The following is a 20949-nucleotide window of genomic DNA, read 5'->3' as shown; positions in this document are numbered from 1 at the left end:
AATAAGTTTGAAACAGTATGATTTTGTGTGTGCGTGTGTGTGCGTGCGTGCGTGCGTGCGTGCGTGCGTGGGTGCGTACGTGCGCGCTTGCGTGCGTGGGTGCATGCGTGCGTGCGTGCGTGCGTACGTGAGTGCGTGCGTGCATGCGTGCATGCGTGCATGCGTGCGTGCGAGCGTGCGTGCGTACGTGCGTGTGTGCGTGCGTACGTGCGTGTGTGCGTGCGTGTGTGCGTGAGTGTCGTGTCGTGTCGTGCATGACACGGTATACTCTGTTATGTCCATGGTACTGCTCATGTCTATAGGCGACGGTTACCACTTTCCATCAGGTGGGCCATCAGCTTGTTTGCCATTCTAAGTTGCATAATAAAAGTCACATGCAGCCACGTAATGTTTCATATGCAATCTTATCATCTTCCATTTTGTACTGGATTGTTTCCTTTTTATTTCTCAAATGATATTTATTGCATTTAAAACTGATATTAATATTTATCTTATCAAGTGGAACAGTCGTGAACTTTATGAAATAAATGTTAAGTACCGTGTAAACATGACTGTTATTATATTGTACGCTCATTCTGGTTTGTGGAGTTTTATGTGACTTACATGGCTTTACATTATTACATTGATAATGATATAGTACTTATAGGTTAGTATCTCTTTTTTTTAAACACAGGGAGCAAACGAGCATGCGGCTCACCTGATGGTAAGTGACTACCACCGCCCATGATCACCCGCAACACCGGAGGCATTGCAAGTGTGCTGCCGGCCTTTTAAAAAGGAATATGCTCTTTTCTTGAAGGTTATGTTGTCGTATCGGTTCGGAAATACTGCTGCTGGAAGTTGATTCCAAAGAGTGGTTGTGCGTGGAAGAAAGTGCCTTGAAAAACGCACGGTGGAGGACCGCCACTCGTCCAGATGGTTAGGGTGAAACTTTAGTATCTTTTATTATATATTATTAATTTATTATTTATTATATAGATTTTTATCTCCATTTTTATGCAAATACAAAAACAGTTGACGACCTACATGATGGAAAATAGTAATGTAAACTGTACTGTGGATATAACAGAGTATACTGGGATACCCATGGTACACAGGGGGGAAAGGGATTGTTAGTAATGGAGACTAAAAATCCCATTGCTAGCAATACACCCAATCAGGTCGACCTCCTCGCAGTTCCCTCTGGAAACTATCATGGTTAATTCCTGATGAATTCATCATGATGGGCTAACTGGCCTGTTTTCATTCTCATCTGTCACCCTTCACTGGTGCTCCGCTAGCGTATCCCGTTAGCGCAGGTGGAGTTACCATTTTCATCCACCAAAACAAAAAACCCCTGGTACACTTCATGCGCTGTCATTTCTGAGGACAAAGGCGTTATATTTCTGTACCCTGTAATTTCATTGCCATATTTCACCCAAATCATAGCCACGCAAATAACTGTTTTAGGGTAGAAACACGAATAGGACCCAAGCAGACAACATTTGTACAAAGCTTCTTTCTGTTATTTTATGTATGTTTATGGACAGAAATACAAGTGAGATAATATACTAAACGATTTTCTTCAAAATCTCTTTTAGATGAATTTGTTGGAGGGTCCACAGTTGATAAGGCGTTGATCCTTAATATAAATTTTAATCTGAAAGCTTATGCTTTTGTTAAGGGATGCCTGTCGTTTCAGATTATGAAAATCTCAATGTTGACTAAAATTGGAGTAAACGAGAGGAAAAAGAGAGTCGTTAAAAACTTAATTAAGAAGCAACTTATGCGTTATGAGACACTCTTAGTGATGTACGAATATAAAGGAGTGTGCAGCTCCAAAAGATCCATTTTAAACTTTTCTAGCAATATTTCTGTTCTTCTAAGTATTTATGTATGTTTCATTAATATTATAAATGCGAAAGTTCGTAACAATGTATGGATAAATGGATGGATAGATAGTTACTCTTTTATCCAAAAAATACTAAACGTATTTGAACGAAATTTAGATACATAAGTAGGTTATATCCTAACTTGGCTAATACAGATTCACAAGGGTAAAACTGCGGGGTATAGCTAATAAATAATAAATTGTTATAAAGTTAAAAATATAAGTAACTCATTGCCTATTACAGATTATGACGATTAAGAAACATGTATCAGGACAAATGTTCGTACGCAATTGTTATTGTTAATAAATAACTGGATGTATAAATATAACTCAAAAGGAGTCAATTCTTATATATATATATATATATATATATATATATATATATATATATATATATATATATATATATATACATATATATCTACTCAACCCTTTGAAATTTAGAAATTCATCTAAACCTACTCTGCTCTGCTGTTGAAATGTTTTGTCTCTTTTTTTTTTGCATTAAATTCTCAATTTGAAAGAAAGTGACAAAAGAGTAATACACAGTTTAAATGGGTATATAAAAAAATGTTTTTATGAATGAGGTAGTCCTTAATCATTACCGAAAAAAATATACTTTTAAATTAAATAGATAGATACAGAGTTGAGAGTTTATGAATAAACTTTTAGATTACTTAAAAGGCAATCTTGTAAAGGTTATCGATAAAGGCAATTTGGGTAACAAAGGCCCTTTGTTTCCTAATAATAAACGGTCGATAATTGACAAGACATGTACCTAACAAGGTTGTGCAATTCTGAATTAGATTATTTATTATGATAGGATGTAAGTGATTAATTTATATTGCTTATAATTTTAAATCCAATATTGTAGAATAACGGCAAGCATATGATAAGTCTGTATTGTGATTTTTTTTTTACAACAGGGGCAAAGGAGCATGCGGCTCACCTGATCACGCACAACACCAGCGGCATTGCAGGTGTGCTGCCGGCCTTTTAAAAAGGAATATACTCTTTTCTTGAAAGTTATGTTTTCGTATCGGTTCGGAAATACTGCTGCTGGAAGTTGATTCCAAAGAATGGTTGTGCGTGGAAGAAAGTGCCTTGAAAAACGCACGGTGGAAGACCGCCACTCGTCCAGATGATTGGGATGAAACTTTAGTTTGTGGCGAGTTGTACGGTGGTGAAAATCAGCAGCAGGTATCAATCCGAACAATTCCTCAGAACACTCCCCATGATAAATTCAGTGGAAGATGCACAGAGATGCAACATCTCTGCGCAATGTTGCAATGCGATTATAATATACTGTTAGAGGTTCATGTTAAAAAAATTACCGTGTGGTCCCGGTATAAAATAGGCCACCCATGCCTTTCCCGTGGGTGTCGTGAAAGGTGACTTAGGAAGGGTGAGGGGTGGAGTACAGCAGTCCAACGTTATAGTAGTAGACAGGATGAAGTCGCTGTTGGGTCACCGTTCAAAGAATTTCGAAAATTCAACCTATAACGGGTTGAAATGAAGGTCAAAATTTTGTTTAGAATTTCCTTAGTTTAAAAGTTACACACCTAGAATTTGAATTAGCTCATGGTTCCAACAAAAATCCGCGAGTAATCGTATACCATATGCGAGCAAAGCCTCGGTCAAAAGCTTGTCTATTAATATTTATTTATTTATTTCTTATTGCATTCCATAATATACTTAGTAGATAACATTTCAATTATGGACCCTGTTGGGCACAGCAGTAGTAGTACGAGAGAGGAGGACAACACTTTTTTCACTTTAGAAATAGTCTAAGGATCTGTTACAATATTATCCAGTCATTGAAATTGTGTCACGATAGCTACGTATTTTCTTACTATTATTATTTTTCATTATTTAAGTATTTGTGTGTATCTATTCATGTCGTAATTGTTATTAGTATTATATAGTTATTCAATATATTCTGTAGTTTATAATTATTTATATTCATATTGTAAAATTAATTAATAAATAGTTTAATTAATATATACTTATAATACTTATAAGTTACAATACAATCATATATGACATGTTGCAATAAACAATAACTCATAACTCCCGGCACAGTAGTGTGTCAACACACGTGAACATAAATCCAATCCAATCGCCTTTCACTCTTGGCGGCATTGTTGCCGATTGTAAGTAATTATCTAATCTCGATCTCATTCATGTCTACAGCCAGTGTTACCAGATTGGGTATTTTTTCCACAATTTTGGGTAAAAAATTGTATGATAGAGAAAATAAAAAAATATATTGTTAGTGACATTTTTTTAATAAAATAGCAGTAGATAATTTTGGATATTTATTTTTAAATTAGTAAAGTATATGTTCAAGTATACCCATCCATAACATACACCAATGAAAGTAGTAACAATGTGTTAAAACAGAACGCCCTTTTCTTTTTTTTTTAAATCGAATTAAAAAAGATTAAGATTCACAATTCGGTATGTTTTTTTTTTTTGTTTCTTACTTCAGAACTCAGCCAGTTAATTTAGAAAATTCTATTTCCAACTGAAAAGATATACTTAGAGACTGGTCTCTGTTTTATGATCACTCTTTTGCCACAACCGAAGTCAAATTTTGAGAAACACAATTTTAAATTATTTGTCTCCCGTGTAGTTTTTACATAGTAAAATACTTAGAAAAAAGCTCAATAATTTTAAAATTATGGAATTCTCAATGAAATTGGAATAAATTCGCTAATGATTTAACGTCAAGCCCCAAACATCATTAGCGGTGTAATGAATTAAACATTGAACACTCGGCTAACTTTACTCAACTTCTTGTTTTCAGGGTTCTACGAAAAAACTGGAGGAACGACAAAAAATAATGAAAACTCATGAAAGATTAATAACAATAAATAATCATATTGTAAAAACTGTACTCCTCACTGCATACCAGACGACAAAAGATTTTATAATGAAATAATTTAAATTTGTATTTTGTAATTAATGTGTATTTTAAAAATAATAATAATAGTATGTATAATTAATAATGTAACTGTAAACTAATGGGTATATACCTGAAAATAAAGATTTATTTATTTATTTATTTATTATTATTTATATGTATATATAACGAAAGCGACTTAGAAATCTTTTAACACCAGAGGGCGACCCCTCACTGAACTATAGCAGTATTTTGTTAAAATGTAACGATATTTATTTGCTGTGAATGTGGTATATAATGGGTAAATAATAAGTACATATATAGATAGATAGATACCCTTTATTGTTTCCTCCAAAAGATTACAATAGTAAACATATTATAAATATAAATAATTACAAGAAATAATCACAATGAGAAAACAACGGGCGACCTTATTGCTAACAGCGATCTCTTCCAGGCAATCTTTAGATGGAGAAGAGTAATTATAAACAATTTGGTGGGAGGCACGATGAAAAATTTTGTTAGTTCTAAATATAGGAGATGTGATACATATAATAATATAAATATTATATAGTATAATATATATACATATCTAGTATTTGTTTGTCAATTAACAGCTCATAATATTATTCACATATCATTGCTCTTTTAAGGGTAAAGCAATAAACTGAGTTGTGACCATTTTGTGTTACTATACTATATGTTTTTATATAGATAGTTAGGTGCCGGCCGTTAGGTTGTTTGGCACAGCATTACATGACAAATACAAATCAGCAATAATAAGATTGTATTTTTGTTATAGATATCTTCAGCTACTTCGAGAACTAAAAGTATCATCAACTTGTCTATTTTTCAAACAAATCTATTTTTAAACTTATCAAACCATTGGAAGTAAACGTTCAAAACCTTTTTCATATCGTAATAGGTGTATTAATAAATCAATAATTTAACAAACTCATAAAATTATGTCAACCATTTTACATTTAAAGTAATCATTAATGGAAGCAGAATATATGATATTATTTGTACATACAAAATGTAATCAGTGTTCTGTAAATTGCGGTTGTGTCATATGACTGTACCTTAATAATAGTAAATAGGCTATGATGTAAATAGGCTTACATAGTTATATATAACTATATTATATAAATATATTGATTTAAATTAAATTAAGTGCCTCTACCTCTACCCAAAGGTTGTCTGGAAGAGATTGCTTAATAACAAGGCAGCCTTTTATATCATTTCTCATTAAAATTAACTGTATTTACTATTTTATAAATGGTGCAATAAAGTGTAAAATAAAATAAAAAATAAGTCCTACCCCAAGGGCTTCCGCTGAAAATCAGCGCTGTAGCGCCTTAACTGCAGGATAATTCTCCTTCACCGTCTATACATATTATTTAATAAGCTATTATTTATTTATATACATTTATTAAAAAAAATTAAAAGTATAAAATTATCAGACTTTATTTCAATTCAATTACAGTTTAAATATAGAAACAAATAAAATACAATAAATAAATATATTTTTTATTAAACTTAATAATAATAACTTTTCAAATTGTAATTTTTTGCTTAATCTACCGCCCAGTTCGATACGCAATTTCGGACAAGAAATACCTGTTGTTTTTTTTTTTTGAAATAAAAGTGTACAACAAAAAAAAATTACCGGATGAAATGACTATCACAAACTTCCTATTGACAAAAAAGCTACAACGCTACTATCAGTCACAGTATTCTCGAACAGACCAGTCTCTACTAGAAGCATCCGTTCACGAGTATGACGTTTGAGCTAACCATCGTTGTGTTCAACCAAATCATAGGGAGTCCAATGACCCGGCCCACTACGCCGCCACCAATCTGGATATTAAAGTGAGCGTGACTTTTTTTTACAACAAAGGGGGCAAACGAGCATGCGGCTCACCTGATGGTAAGTGACTACCGCCGCCCATGATCACTAATAACACCAACGGTATAGTAGATATACTGCCGGCCTTTTAAAAAGGAATATGCTCTTTTCTTGAAGATGACGTTGTCATATCAAGATTGTTTCAAGATACGCAGTTACGTCTCTACAAAGTTAATAAACATAATACTAATATCAAAATCGATTCAGAATTAATGAATATACTATTGTATGTAAAATATAACCGATTAAAAATATAATTAAACTATATACTCTGTTGCCTTGCTATAAATAAATAAATAAATATTGAGAGTTGATTGAAAATAACAGCTGTACGGAACACTACTTACATGAAAGACTTGCGCTTTACCAGTTTACCGTGCAGCTTTACATGGTAGTGTTTAGTGTTGCGTACATTATTGGATATCAGTTACAAAATTGGACATAAATTTATAAGAATTTTCGTTTTGTAAAGTGTTTAGTGGCGACGTTCACACGACAGCGTAGTTGCGTTAATATATAATACATAGATTTTTTTTTATACAACTTAGAATGGCAAACAAGCTAACTGTCCATCATCCTGATGGAAAGTGGTAACTATCGCCTATAAACATGAGCGGTACCATGGACATAACAGAGTATACTGTTTCGCCCATGATACCCCCCATGCGTTGCCATTCCTGAGGACTCAGGTGTTATTCCTCTGTACCCTGTAAATTCACGCCATATCCCACCCTTCAAACCGAAACAGAGCCATGCAAACACAACTGCTTCACGGTAGAAAGTCGTAGTCGCCTCTTACAATATACGAGTATATAGCAAAGGAGGGAGTGGCCCATTCTATACCGGGACCAGTAAAGACACCGTCCAGTTACAATTTTATTATATCAAGTAAGAAGTAAGAATGAACTATTAAATGTATAGAACACTTCGACATTTACAATTAAAATAGTTTCTTTTTTAGGAAAAGTTCATATTATATTCTGTTTTGTAAAAAAGTTTCAGGCATTTAATTTTCATTTCTAACTTTTACAATTTTTTTATGCAACTTAGAACAAATAGCAAACGAGCTGACGGTCCACCTGATGGAAAGTGGTAACGTATAGACATGAGCAGTACCATGGACATAACATAGTATACTGTTTCGCCCATGATACCCCCCCCCCCCCCCCCATGCATTGCTATTCCTAAGGACTCAGGTGTTATACCTCTGTACCCTGTAAATTCACTGTCATATTATACTCGTTAAACCGAAACACAACTGCTTCACGGTAGAAACACGTACGGAACAGAGGTACTCAAGCAATCAACTTTTTATACAAAGTCTCCCTCTGGTAAATATATATACATATATAGTGATACTAGTTGACCCCGTAAACGTTGTTTTACCACTTATTGCGAAATATAAAAATCGCAATTAAAATACAGGGGGTTGATCGTAAAACGATGAAAATTTAAAGTTGTGTGTATTTTTTAAAGCTAAATCATAATAAAATAAAAATGGAAAAATTTGTCAAAAAAATTTTTTTTTTATATAAGGTCACCCTTATCATTGAGGGGTATGAAAAATAGATGTTGGCCGATTCTCAGACCTACCCGATATGCGCACAAAATTTCATAAAAATCGGTAAAGCCGTTTCGGAGGAGTTTGGTAACAAACACCGCGACACGAGAATTTTATATATAAGATTGTATGTACATTGCGTAAAATGAAACAACTATAACTATATAATATTAATATTAATTAATTTTAAGTACACAATTAAAACACTAAGTGGCACTCGAAGTATTCTGTTTCACTCATTAGTGCCTTATATTTGTCTTCATAAAATGTTACAACTAAACGTTCATGAAAATCCGTGTTTATTTTCGTATTCTTACATAAAATTCACCAGACGAAGACTTTGTACAAAAGTCGATTGCTTGAGTACCTCTGTCCCATTCGTGTTTCAACCATAAAACAGTTGTGTTTGCATGGCTGTGTTTCGGTTTGAAGGGTGGGATATGGCGTGAATTTACTGGGTACAGAGGAATAACACCTGAGTCCTCAGGAATGGCAACGCATGGGGGTATCATGGGCGAAACAGTATACTCTGTTATGACCATAGTACTGTTCATGTCTATAGGCGACGGTTACCACTTTCCATCAGGTCAGTCAGCTTGTTTGCCATTCTAAGATGTATAAAAAAAATCTTTCTGAAGGAAGACTCATAAGACTAGTTATGAAAGTGCAGAATGCAAGAGATGTATGTAAGGTCGGACTGAGGTCCTTTGCAATCAGTTTCTTCTGATTATCCTATAAAAATTAAATAGTTGACTTTAATTAAAATGTAATTTTTAAATACCTAATTTAAGATTACGTTCTACAAAAAAGAAAACTTCAGTTGTGGCTAAACTGCTTTTTTTTATTTTATTTTTATAAGGTAACGAACATACATTAAACAACCGAATTGAGAACCTCCATCTGTTTTAAAATCGGTTTAAAATAATAACATTTAACTATCTCTCCTCCTTCAGAGGATTAATTTTTCGAGGAACGAAAATAATTGTAAGTAATTTAATTAGCTGCTGATAAAAAAGCGCCAGAAAAAAGTTGTGAAACAAAATTAAATTCTTAAAAATTATTTCGAATAAATCCCATATCAAGTTTAATATCTTTAAATAAACTAAATTTTAAGCGATGACCTTGCTGTATGTCTTCATAAGCATATGAAGTACTGAGAATTAGGTGTAAGTAAACATTTTTTACATTCTAACAAACCGAGATACTTGAATCACTCGACAAACGTATACAAATATTTGTCGCACCGTGGGAATCGATCCCGGAACTACACCGAAAGATAGCATTCAGAACGAGTTCCATAGACACTTGGGCCGTTGATTGAATAAGTTTAATAGTTAGTGATGTTCCCACCCAGAAAACTAATCGGTCTAATCGATGATTTATTAATCGATTAATCTACTAACTAAAATTATAATTCATCTATGCGAAGGCTTCACATGTACTGTACTATAAGAAACTTCTATTCCAATTATTCTCGTGAAATGAATTGCATCCACTTTTATGTTTTGGATTTAAAAATTAACTTGATATAATTATAATGTAAGACTATTAACAGATTTATGACTCAAATTCAAAGACCATTTTCTATTGGTCAAAAAATATTTAGTACTATAGTTTAAAATTATATTTTTTTTATTTTTTACGTTCCTTATTTTTTTTTTCTTACAAATCCAAACAAAACCATTATTAAATCCATTAGTATAATTTTATTTTGACGGTTGCTTGTTAAAAGTGCTCTTAATATTGCGTTTGAGTAATTTAATTAATATAAGGAAAATGACATCGGAATTTGTCTTTCCCTGGTGTCCCAACCTGCCTGTCACAGCTTATAATGGCAGTTATTAATTAAAAAGTTATTCATAGAATTTGAAACGTATTCCACAAATTTACCTTTGTTATAACAAACTTGGCTCGACACACTGCCGCATGTCTAGATTATAAGTACCTATACTTTATATCAATATTTTCTTAACGTACACCGAACTAGTGATTTATTACTTCAATTTACAAGTTCTACCACAAAAAAATACATAATAATATTGAACATGTCGTGAGCTCTAGTTACGTAGAAAAAAAAAAAACAGTGGCACTCTGGGTGTGCCAACAGAAGTGAAAACTTGTGTTATTACGTATGTACGTATTTTTTTAATTATCAAAGCTGTCGCGCCGTGAGTTCATTGGTTTTTTCCTATCTCAAAAAATGACCAACACGCCTAAAGAAATTTCCATTAAAAAAAGTAACTATTGAAGTATGATTACTAATCGGCGCATCACTATTTAGTAAAATTTTAAAGCCAGACAAACAATCAGACGAGTTGTCAAGTAACTCGAGTAGGCCACACAAGAAGTTTGTTTTGACTACATACATCGTTTCATGCTTCACAATTGTTCACTTACTGATTGATTGACGTACAAATAGATCACTCATTGACACCGCAACGCCAAAATGGATTTTGAATAATTGTTAATGCGAAGAGCTGTTTATTGTTGTGATTTCTAATGTCCCTCTATGTTCGAGTATGATTCTCTCCGTGCAATGTTATTTGCATACAATATAATATAATTCGAATCATAATCGAATCCGGATCGAGTGTATTCGTAGTTGAATCATAATGTTTATAATTGACCACACTAGTCGGAAATGTTTTAGAAGTTCTAGGTATTTATATATATTGACATTAAAAGGCGATTACTCTACAAAAATAATTAAAATAGTAGTGAAACAAATAGTAACAAATATAAAAATATTTTTACAATCTTTCACAAGTACTAACTGTACAATTAACATAAGGTGGGGTGTATATAAGTGACTAAAGACCATTCTTTATGGCAGTATGGATGAAGTTTATGTTCAGCAGTAGACGGGTAATGGCTGACATGATGATGGTGAAAATAATAGGATGGATTTGTACTATTTTAGTATGGAACTCTTAAAAGGCAGAGACTTATACCAGAGGGAGACATTATACAAAAGTCGTTTACTTGGGCACCTCTGTCCTATTCGTGTTTCTACTGGGAAGCAGTTGTGTTTGCATCGCTGTGCTTCAGTTTGAAGGGTGCGATATGGCAGTGAATTTACGAGGTACAGAGGAATAACACCTGAGTCCTCTGGAATGGCAACGCATGGGGTGTATCATGGGTGAAACAGTATCATGTATATAGGCGACGGTTACCACTTTCCATCAGGTGAGCCGTCAGCTTGTTTGCCGTTTTAAGTTGCATAAAAAAAAAGACATTAAAAATTCCAGGCAGGACCACATGGAGATCTGACAGGGCGTACTGCTAGCATTTTTTTTATGGGTAAATATGGTATGGTATCCCCGCCTGCGCTAACGGGATACGCTGGCGGAGCACCAGTGAAGGATGATAGATGAGAATAAAAACAGGCCAGTTAGCCCATCATGATGAATTCATCAGGAATTAACCATGATAGTTCCAGATAGGAACCGCGAGGAGGTTGACCTGGTTAGGTATATTGCTAGCAATGGGATTCTCAGTCTACATTACTAACAACCCCTTTCCCCCCTAGCCCATCGTGATGGCCCATCTAGAATTTAGCACGATGGTTTCCAGGGAAACCGCGTAGAAGTCGACCTGACAGGGTCTATTGCTAGCAATGGGACTGGTATTCCGCACTACTTATAATCCCTTTCCCCCTATAATTGTAAATTAAAAACTGTGTTCCAAAAAAAATCCGACTTCAATTATGACAAAATCAATCATTTTAATAGAAATAGTACATTACTGCAGTGGCCAGCAACTGAGGCATTGATGGACGAACGTGCAAATGTGGGCCGAGGCGTAGCCGAGGCACACATACGTGAGTCCAACAATGCCTAGTTGTGGCTAAGGCTAGTATAGTACTTTTCTCAAACAATGCCCGGAAATCAAAAACACAATTTTACTTTTTAAGTTCAATGACGAATAACGAACAATAATAATTTTTCACGCGCCATAATATTCCTTTGTTTTTTTTTTTTTCAATAAACAGCTTTCTATTTGCAAGCCAGTTAGAAATTTAAATAAAACCTTTTATTAGTTACCTCCTGGTAGCCAAAGGTCATTCCATTTTTAAATTACAGGATAGATATGACTTTACATAGTAATTTATCTGGCCGCAAAACACGACAGATATGGATTTTCATACAACTTTTGCCGGCCGCTGTCCGCATGTATCTGGCCAGTATGGCAATTTTGATTTATCTCGAAAAAGATTGTAAAAATAATGCTCACCTTTCCAAGCATGTTTGAGAAAAGAATATAAAATATACAAAATATAAAAACGGCCGGCTGGCCAAGTTGCCAAAGACAACACCATTTTACTCACAGCACCTTATTTCCGTTCACATCGCCCGCGGTTAACTGAAAAACAACTTGATGCTCAAAAAGAAATCCTAAAACGATAGCCACGTATTATAACCTAAACAAACACTGGTCAGTAATAACAAATTGTACGGGTTCGATACAGATTTTACGATCCGTCGATACTTGTGCATCAAAGGTGGCGGGGATTGTAAGCGTCTATGTACTATAATTAATATTAGATCAAAGCGCGAACTATGAAATGTTAAAAAGCGATTCATCCTCTGATACATTTCACATTTGTACTCGTAACGAAGTGAGTCGTAATTAAAATTCATAGAAATCGTATTTAATTCATTCTGTTGATCTTTAAAAGGGCAAAAGGAATGTTTAAGTGTTGTCGTGCTAAATTAGTGATTTATAATGTATCCAATTCTGAACTGTTTCTTTGTTTTGTTCGTTATATATATATATACTTTTTTTTTGTGCTAATTGACTTCTATTTCTTTTTTAGAGTTCCGTATCTCAAATGGAAAAACGGATCCTTTATAGGAGCATTTTTTGTCCTTCTGTTCAGATCCTTTTTCTCAGAAACACGTAGAGATGACGAGCTTTTTTTTTATACCACTGAGGTGGCAAACAAGCATACGGCCCACCTGATGGTAAGTGGAGCTGAAATTAATATCAAATATTCAAGTTTAAAAACCATTGAAGCTGTGAAAAAAGCTAGCGATCGGCCTCGGTTTTGCACAGGTAGGTAAATAATAAGATGAATTAGTATTTTATATTAGCTTTCAATAGGTAAATTTTTAAATCTTAACGTAATAATGATATATTTTTTTAAATTTTTTGATTTAAATAATTTTATTGACCAAAATAAAATAAGGTAATAATTCCGCCTTTTGTAAGTTTTGTAAGTTGGTATTCTCTACCAGTTAACCTTTGGGATGAACAGTGTATCACGAACGCGCTACTTCATAATTGGAATAGGTGAAGAAAATAACGACTAATAATGTATACACATATATAATAATGTATATCTATAAATAATCGTACATAAATATAAAGGAATGTGCATATATCAGGTCGACCTCCATGCGGTTCCCCCTGGAAACCATCGCAGTTAATTCTACTGCAATTCGTCACGATGGGCTAACTGAACTACTTTCATCGTTCCCTATCATCCCTCACTGGTGCCCCGCCAGCGTATACCGATAGCACAAGCAGGGTTACCATTCCATCATCACCCATTAAAAAGTTGAATGCACTCTACAAACATTCGTGGAAGGTTCAAAATCGTTTGCTAATTTAGTAATTAAAATTTTCTTCAATTGAATAAAATTATTAAAGAAATACACTTTTCGTGGAAGACTCAAGAAATGTTTAATTCAATGTTTGAACCGACGTAATTACGTACTGTTGCGCTGGTAAAAGTTTTCCTAAAAAAAAAAATACACTCATTAATTTTATCTTGAAACTTTGTGAGCCGAAACGTCTTAAATAATTAATTTAAACTTAATTTAACGGGCGACGTTCAAGTGAAGGTAGGGCCGTACTAAGTATGTTTACGTATTTTCTAAAAACCATTCCAACAACGAATCAGTCTCTGTGAAAAACTACACATATATCTTCTCAAATTTTAAACAACTGTGATATAGTTGCGTGACGTAAGCATAAAGAAAAAAAACAAACAAAATCGGACCTTCCTACTATTGAAATTCGTTCTAAAATATAATGTGACTTCCCTAAGGTCATTGGTCTACAAAGAGGTACGACATGAAAATTATCGTTACCAATTACAACTCAATGGGCAGTACTTGGAAATGGTGGTGGTTTATCAGTCGATATAATATCAATCGATATTTTCCACATTCACCACCGCCCACAGCTGCACCGGTCGAAGCCTTAGACGTAGGTGTCTGCATTACACACTTAACAACAGCCGCTTTATTGCATTGTGAGCGGCGTGAAGCATCCCACATAAGCGATGACAGCGAAATGACGATTTTATAGCCATTTAGAATTTTATGTGACAAACACAAGACGACTTTCCTCTCGTTTCACTTTCGATAAAATTTTTATCTCAATTTTTACTAGCCGCACGTTGATTGTGCCACACGATTTTCGACTTTGTTCCTAGGGCGTGAGAGCCACTGGAGATGTTGCAGTGTATCTAATTTGATTTCACGCAGTTAATACTTCCGCTAACAAAGTTTTACACGTGACTGTTATTGCTCATAATTTCGGTGTGGCGACGGATGTGGTATGCTTGATAACCACACAATTGTCTGATATTTCTAAAACAAGGATACTCTATTAGGCACTAGAACAATATCTGGAGACGAACTAATTACTATACAGACTTTTCGAAAGTGTGGATGTATTTTTTTTAAATACACCCGCTTGATTTAAATCGAATTTATAACTGAGTCGAGCGGATTGTTAGTCTGTTACCCAGGTTACCTAGTCAGATAGTTCTCCAAGCGATTTTTTCTAAACTTATCATATTTATATCCTGGACAATTAGTTCCGATGGTCAACTAACATGCCTCCATCCTCGCCTTTCATCCTTTAAAGGTACCCCGCATTCCATCCCTTAAAAAAATCATCTCATGCTTAAGTATGTTTAAAAAAGGACATTAGCAAAACCAGTTTTTCAAGTCGAGAAACAAATGAGAAAATTTAAAACATAAATGTTTAATACGAATAAAGGTGATTAACTATTATCGCAACTAATGGATACCAGGGCGTTACTTGCGCTTTTGTTAAACCTTATAGCATGAAGTTCTGTTGAAATTGTCCACAGGATCACTCTCTAAATGAAATTAGTAACAAGTTTAACAATCAATTAGTCCATTTCCGATCAACAGTGATATTGGACGATGACAGACGATCTTGTCGTCGGGTCATTTATTGTTTTTACATTAAGTTATATAGATCATTAAGTTCTATTGAAACATACCTGATATTTTCATTGGCGGTGGAAGTCGGTATAAATAAATTTAACTGTAAAGTAGAATATATTTCGTAATCTTATAGTACAGGGTAACTATAATGTGGAACTCAGTTAGTTGGTAAATTATTGTCAATTATGTGTTATGATATGCATATTAAAAAGAAAATGAATGAATGAATATATTTTATTTGCATTATACTTTATAGGAAATAAGCAAGACAATTAATAAATGTAACGATATAGTTGTATAAGTACAGCAAGGCGGTCTTATTGCTGAGAGCAATCTTTTTAAGACAACCTTAGTGTAATGGACTAATTGTTGAACAATGAAAATGTGTAATATATCAATAGTAGTCAGCACTAGTAGTAAAGTACTCCACAAATGTATTTAATATGATATTATTTTATATTTCGCGACAATTTTTTTTTATACAACTTAGAATGGCAAACAAGCCGACGGCCCACCTGATGGAAAGTGGTAACCGTCGCCTATACACATGAGCAGTACCATGGACATAACAGAGTATACTGTTTCGCTCATGATACCCCTTGAGTTGAAACACGAATGGGACAGAGGTACCCAAGCAAACGACTTTTGTACAATGTCTCCCTCTGGTAATGGCCAGTTGCGAAAATTTTTTAATCTTCATAACCACGTCAGTGATATCGATGTCAAAAAAAATCCATTTACCTGAAACAATAGAAAGAAAGAGAATTAAATATGATATAAAAAGTTTAAAGTTTATGGAATCAAAAGGTATTAGATGAAAAGACGAACTAAAATATTGAATGTCATTAAGTACAGGGTAGCTTAGGTACCTATTCTTTAAAACGGCGTATATGGATTAAATAATTCAGCATTTGTCAATTAATGGCTGAAAAAAATATGATTATACCGAATGTTGTGTAACCCAGTAGGTACTATATTACTAGATTCATACATTTTAAGAAGTTACAGAAGTAGTTGTAAATTATTTTTTAAATACACAATCGGGTCTTAATGCGATGAAAAACCTTTTAAAACATGTATGAACAACGCGAAAGTGTTAAAGTAAAATTTACCAGTAAATTTTTTACATATGTCGTATAACGTCTAACCACTTATATATATCTGGACAACAACATTTTTATGAACTTACTATGTTTGTCGTTTTCGGTAAATAAGCGTAAGTTTTAAAAATAAAAATTAAAAAAAAAATTAAAATTCTAAGTTGTACAAAAAAATAAAAAAAAAAAAAAAAAATTTACCGAGTATTCAAAAAACACAATAAAACGTATGACGTATATAAAATAATTTAGAATTATTACAATGAATTTACATTTTTAAAGTACAATGCCATTTTAATGGCTTTTAAAAGCTGAAATTATGTATGGTGACGACAATTTAAGTAACCTTCCTACGTAATGTCGCAATAAGGTGAAAGATTACGCGGCATAAGCATTTTTATGATTTTATTTATCACATAACCTACGTGACAGAAATAATACTATTGACTCGCAAACAGCATGGTATTGTGCAAGTGTTCCAAATTTCCTAATTTGGTTGGAAGAACATATATCCAATAAATTAAAAGCTGGCGTGGTTGAAATGAATTTAGATGGTACCCATATAGAATCGTGTTACACTTCGTCGTTAATTTGTAGTTTTTTTTTTTTTTTTATACGACTTAGAATGGCGAACAAGCTGACGGCCCACTTGATGGAAAGTGATAACCGTCGCCAATAGACATGAGCAGTACCATGGACATAACAGAATATACTGTTTCGCCCATGATACCCTCCCATGCGTTGCCATTCCTGAGGACTCAGGGTGGGTTCGATTCTCGGTCTGGTTTATTAAGAAAATGAATTAAGAATTTTAAATTGTTTGCTGAATATCCTAGATTTCAATGTTTCTTCTTGGACATCCTTTTTTTATACCACTGAGTTGGCAAACAAGCATACGGCCCACCTGATGGTAAGCGGTTACCGTAGCCTATGAACGCCTGCAATACCAGAGGTATTACGCGCGCGTTGCCGACCCTGAAGAAACCTCTTTACCCCCCTTTTGAAGAACACCATGCTGTAGTCTCTTGGGAAAACCTCGGCAGGGAGCTCATTCCATAACCTGAGTGTTCGTGGGAGTAAACATCTCTGAAACCGTGTTGTACGGGATCATTTAGGCTGTAAAGTATGAGGGTGAATTCCCTGCCGATGGCGATTCTTTTCAGACTATTATTTTTCCCAGCTGCAAATAGTGTCAGTTTTCTTTCTTCACTCTATCTGATCTTGTATATTTACCTCGAGCAAGACATTAGCATGCACATAGCTTAAAGAACCGATAACCCCCCAGTACGACAACCCCGTATGGGCGAAACGCAGTGTAGGACGATCCCCTGCTATGATGGAGTGACGACCTCAAATGCATTGCAGAAGTCAGTGGATACAGGTGGTTCAGTACCGTTCCTTATCAATGGGGCAGGTCTATGTCCAGCAGTGGACGGATAATGGCTGAAATCATGATGATAATAATGATTTGATATTATCAACTATTCATGCACATTTAAGCTCATATATGTATATCTAATGGTTAAATATACCAGTTTCAAATATATATACTTTTCAAGTACCAATACGGAATACTACAATAAATTTAGATGTATTAGCATCCGAAGTAGTCAACAAACGGATCAATTTTAGCACACATCCAAAATTTCTTCAAATATCATCAACAGTATTTATTTTTACGTACAGTTAAGATAAAAACAACGAGTCTATTCCAGTAATCTTAATTTTCTCACGCCTAGTACTGAGACTTTATGATGATAAATTTATATCTATAATAAGTTTACTATTGTAATTATTTGAAGGAAACAATAAAGAGTATCTATCTATCTATCTATCTATAAATATCCCACTATATATCAAATTATCTCGGACTAGAGAGCCAAAGTTATCCGTATAAATTGTTCGCAAGGCGCCAACACTATCTGTATACCGTTTGCCGTTTTATTGTTGTGATAGTTGTGAAATAGGAAGCGATGGTGGTAACAGTAGCAGCGACATCAATACTCGTGAGTCAGTACTCTTGTGTGGTACAAGTCACTAGCTCACTACATCTGGGGTATTTTTTTTATACCACTGTGGTGGTAAACAAGCATACGGCCCACCTGATGGTAAGTGGTTACCGTAGCCTATGAACACCTGCAATACCAGAGGTATTACGCGCGTGTTGCCGACCCTGAAGAAACCTTTTCTTTATCGTACGAGATATAGTCTTACCAACAAAATAAAGTTATAAATCGACAATGTCTGTACACGAGAGATATTAAACAATAATGTGAGGGATTTTAATAAGTATTGATATTTTTTATACATTTTGTCCGTCTATTTATTTATTTGTTTCGGTATCACGTAAAAACTATCACACCAAAATGGATACGGTTTTTACAGTTGTATTCCTTAAGGTCTAACTTAAAATCTGGTGTATTTTTATCTATATATATATATATATATATATATATATATATATATATATATATATATATATATATATATATATATATATATATATATATATATATATATATATATATATATATACGGAAAGATAAAAATGCAAAAAAAATTAATTGAGCTTCAAAATTTAATAAAAAAATATACAAATGAAAAAAGTTACACTAATATACAGTTAATACAATTAAATAGTAATATCTTATAAAAAATATGAGTTAATAACACTATTTACTTAATTACAGAAACATTTCTAAAACCAAAACGCCATGATATAATGTTGATATATAAAGTTGTTAATTAGCAATAAATGATTGAATTGAATTGAATTGAATTGAATTATGACTATGAGTTTATATGACAAAAAAGTAAATAATTATCAAGCGATTTAAAAAAAAACAATTTTAAAATATTATTCAATCGCTAATTATAAAAAAGATAATATTTTTTTATTAAGACTTCAATTAAATTAAATAATTTTATACACATTCAATAACAACTTAATGAATTGATCCCAAAATATGTAGACTCATAATTTTAATGTTATTATAATCGGAGACTGATTTTGAAAATAAAAAAGAATAATTAACCATAGTGACCAATTTAATAAAATATAATTTATATAAATGTTGTATATTTTAAATATTCTTATGTTTATTACATGTATGTTTTTTTTTTTTTATTGTTTTGTTGGTGTCAGTTTATGTAATCGATGACTTAAGAAAATGTTGTGTACATCTGTTGTTGGTGTAAATGCAAGACGCGAGCCCTGTATATCAATTAAAATTAATGTCTGTATTTACACTGTTGATGTACCTTTTAAAAATAAATAAATATATAATAATATTTATGGTTAATAGTTTTTTTTTTTAAGTGGAGAACGTCTCAAAAGCTTATAACTTGCATTGAATCATGGAAATACAGTTTATTCATGCTTCTCCCACACTATCGATGCCGCGTTATTTTACCTACAGTACGGTTTATTTTTCGAAAATATCCGCTATTGTGTTTCGATGATTTAACGACTGCATTATGCAATATTGTAATCCAAATATTATGAAATAGAAATTGGATGATTTAGATAGTTTACATTTGTATCGTTGGTTTTGTAATACGTATGTTGGCAGCCATTCAAGTGGTTGAGTAAAGAGAAACAAATTATAATCATATTTGGTTATACTGAATAGTGCGTAATATTATGCATATTGATGCGTCAGGGGTGTTCTTCTCTAGAAATCTATCCGATACTAGAAAAAGGGCATACGGGTATGCGACCCCGGCCTCCCGTGCCGCTGCAGTGTCTAAGTCCTTTCCGCAACTGCAGTGTCCCCCCCCTCCTTTTCTTTCCTACATAAGTCCCTTATTCTTCTCATTTACCAATTTACTTTACACATTTCCAAAGTTCTCTTCCTTTTTTTCCTCAATCCTTTCCTCCATAACGTAGGTGGTGGAAACCACCAACAAATGCATTCTCAGAGAGGGTTGACGTCAGGCAGGTGGCCGGTCGTAAAACTAAACTAAGCCGACCCCAAATAATAATTGGGATAAAGGTAGGTATAATAATATAGAATTATCTATATTATTTTTAGGTAAACTGTTTGACCGATCAATGGACAGCTAAAAAGCTGTAGGTTCAAACAAGAAAAGATGTAGACAGTTTCTAATAGACAGAGTTATAGAGAATATCAAGTGTGGAGTAGTTGTGTTTGCATGGTTGTGTTTCGGTTTGAAGGGTGCGATATGAGAGTGAATTTACAGGGTACAGAGGAATAACACCTGAGCTCTCAGGAATGGCAACGCATGGGGGGTATCGTGGGCATAACAGTATACTCTATTATGTTCATGGTACTGCTCATGTCTATAGGCGACGGTTACCACTTTCCATCAAGTGGGCCGTCAGCTTGTTTGCCATTCTAAGTTGTATAAAAAAAAATTACATCAAATGCTTATTTCA

The 20949-nt window shown here is 33.6% G+C and overlaps 1 protein-coding gene and 1 long non-coding RNA gene across 3 annotated transcripts in view; one reads left to right on the top strand and one right to left on the bottom strand.

Annotated features, from left to right (window-relative positions):
- LOC113513277 (rho GTPase-activating protein 7) overlaps window positions 1-20949 on the bottom strand; it is a 422365-nt gene that overhangs the window by 204517 nt on the left and 196899 nt on the right. The gene's annotated exons all lie outside the window — the stretch shown is intronic.
- Window positions 685-5515, top strand: LOC128202274 (uncharacterized). The gene is made up of 3 exons (XR_008253700.1): window positions 685-918; window positions 2797-3070; window positions 4680-5515. It is a non-coding gene; the product is annotated as an uncharacterized LOC128202274 (long non-coding RNA).

Source organism: Galleria mellonella, unplaced genomic scaffold (assembly GCF_026898425.1).
Source record: "Galleria mellonella isolate WM207_F2 unplaced genomic scaffold, CSIRO_AGI_GalMel_v1 utg855, whole genome shotgun sequence".
In the NCBI taxonomy this organism is placed as follows: domain Eukaryota; kingdom Metazoa; phylum Arthropoda; class Insecta; order Lepidoptera; family Pyralidae; genus Galleria; species Galleria mellonella.
Note: the sequence above shows the minus strand (reverse complement) of the source record. Positions and strands in the feature narration are given on the sequence as shown.